This window comes from Ornithorhynchus anatinus, chromosome 1 (assembly GCF_004115215.2).
Source record: "Ornithorhynchus anatinus isolate Pmale09 chromosome 1, mOrnAna1.pri.v4, whole genome shotgun sequence".
NCBI lineage: Eukaryota > Metazoa > Chordata > Mammalia > Monotremata > Ornithorhynchidae > Ornithorhynchus > Ornithorhynchus anatinus.
In genome coordinates, this window is record NC_041728.1 from 21,583,461 (window position 1) to 21,586,377 (window position 2,917).

Here is a 2,917-nt window from a genome sequence, read left to right on the forward strand (position 1 = left end):
GGACGCACAGCAGAGAAGTGTCAGAACTGGGATTAGAACCCAGGTCCTCTAACTCCCAGGCCTGAGCTCCTTCCATTAGATCACACTCCTCAGACCTTTCTTTTTTCACTAGGTTGTGCGTGTGTGTGTATGCTTTTAACAGATGCTGAGAAAGTAGAAGGCTTACGTCTAAATTTTTTAGGAATTGAGCATCAATAATACATTAAAAAGATGCAGTCAAGTATTTAATAATAATGATGGCATAGTTCCAAGTTTTTATGCAGCTTCTTGGTCATTTCCGAGCTCTTGGAACTTGTTTCTCTAGTCATTCTTCATGGAAAAGAATGATAGAAATACCGGTCTGGTGGGTGTGGAGTTTTTTTTACTTTATGTAATTCATATTTTTCAGACTTAGAGGTATAATTAACAGATTCAGAGAGCTTATTTTGCTGTTGCTTAGGTGTTGGCAATTGTGACAGTAGTCACATTGGTTGAGAATGTAAGGTAGCATGATCTGGACATATTTTTCTGATTAGTGAGGAGGGTAGTTAGCCCTACCCCTAATATAGAAAGGCCAGTTCACATTGTAGTCATCTAGAAAATGACCTTCATTTGGGTTTCCCAATAGGTGAGAATTTTGAACATAGTCATTTATTTCAGTGCCTATGGGGTTAGGTTGTTTGTGGGCAAAGAACATGTTTCTTCTTATGTTCTACTTTTCCCATCACTTAGCACAGTGCATTATATACAGTGGATGCTGCTCTCTAGACTGTGGGCCCCAACGTGACAGGGACTGTGTCCCATATACTCGTTTTGCATCACCACCACTGCTTTGTGGACAGTATTTTGGCACAAAGCGCTTAACAGATACCACAGTTTTACTCCATGGGTGGGTGTGTTCCCATTCTCTGGGGTACAGTGACATAAACAAAACAGGGATCTCACTACACGTGAACACGTGGTTTGAACCTACATGCATCTCCCATTGTTCTTCCTCCTGAGACATCCCCACCGGCTTCTGGTAGCAGTCTGCTGCTCCTTATGTATTGGTGTGTCCGTAAGAGGTTGAAAGCACTACCCTAGGTAACACTTAGAGGATCCTTTTTTTCTATTTGACTGATTCTTCCTGTGTTCTATGGATTTTTTTTGTTTGTTTTCTGAAGAACTTCATGAGTCGGGCACTGGCCTCCTGGAGGTGTCTGGTAACCCTGGATGAAGTACTGAATGTTCCAAAATTTTGTTCTTGCCCCATAATTGGATGGGCTGGAATTTCTGTAAACCAAATCTGGTTGCTCCTTCCTTATCCTGCCTTTTTTATGAACATTCAGTACTGTATTAGTCAGTGCACAATTATGGCAGGTTACCACAACCTGACTTTCCTTCATCCCACTGCCTTTCCCAGTGATGCTTAAATCTGGTCCACATGGCAAAATGAAGTGTAGGGCTGGTGCAGGTAATCATTTCAATAATGATTTAATTCACCTCGACTTCAAATTGCCGGGTACAATAAACTCATTTCACGTGCCCCAAGAGACCTGCCCTGCACCATTCCTTTTGCTGATTTAAGTTGGAAAAGCTGACCTAAAAAGCTATTTTAACAGGCTAGATTAGCTTGTAGACCTGAGATGTTTGCATGACAAACAAAATAACATGGTAGGACTTGCCCAACCGAGGCCAAAGCAGTGCAGCCTAGTGGAAAGAGCACGGGCCTGGAAGTAAGAGTAATAATAATAATCCAACCTCAGCTTCACTGACTCTGTCCTCTCCTGGTTCTCTCCTATCTCTGGCTGCGGGGTGTCCCTTAAGGTTCATTTCTGGGTCCCCTTCTGTTTTCTACATATACTCACTCCCTTGGAGAACTCATTCGCTCCCATGGTTTCAACTACCACCTCTATGTGGCTGATTCCCAAATTTACACTTAACACAGATGAGGAGTGGGGGCCTGGACTCCCACCCTGGGCCTGAGGGGTCTTCTGCGACCAGGCCTGGGCTCCCACCTCAGCCTGGTGGGTCTCCCTCATTTGCTGAGGCACATGGGGAAGATGGTGACCAGAGACCTGTGCTCCCACCTCAGTCCGCGGGATCTCCCTCTTCCGCTGAGGCCCAAGGGGAGGGCGGTGAACAGAGGCCTGTGCCCCCACCTCAGCCCAGGGAGTCTCCCTCATCCTCTGAGGTGCAGGGGGAGGGCACTGACCAGGGGCCTGTGCTCTCACCCCAGCCCAGGGGTCTCCCTCCTCCTCTGAGGCACATGGGGAGGGTGTTGATGGTCCTCTGCTCCCACTTCAGACCGGGGGTGTCCTTCACCCTCTGAGTCCAGGGGGTGGGCACTGACCAGGGGCCTGTGCTCCCACCTTAGCCTGGGGGTGTCCTTCATCCTCTGAGGTGCAGGCAGTGGGCACTGACCAGAGGTCTTTGCTCTCACCTCAGCCCTGGGGTGTCCTTCACCCTCTGAGGTGCAGACGGAGGGCACTGACCAGAGGCCTTTGCTCCCACCTCAGCCCTGGGGGTGTCCTTCGTCCTCTGAGGTGCAGGCGGTGGGCACTGACCAGAGGCCTGTGCTCCCACCTTAGCCTGGGGGTGTCCTTCACCTTCTGAGGTGCAGGCGGTGGGCACTGACCAGAGGCCTTTGCTCTCACCTCAGGCCTGGTGTGTCCACCCTCTGAGGCACAGGCGGTGGGCAGTGACCAGAGGCCTTTGCTCCCACCTCAGCTCTGGGGTGTCCTTCGTCCTCTGAGGTGCAGGCGGTGGGCACTGACCAGAGGCCTGTGCTCCCACCTTAGCCTGGGGTTGTCCTTCACCTTCTGAGGTGCAGGCGGTGGGCACTGGCCAGAGGCCTTTGCTCCCACCTCAGCCCTGATGTGTCTGCCCTCTGAGGCCCAGAGGGTGAGCACTGACCAGAGGCCTTTGCTCCCACCTCAGCCCTGGTGTGTCCACCCTC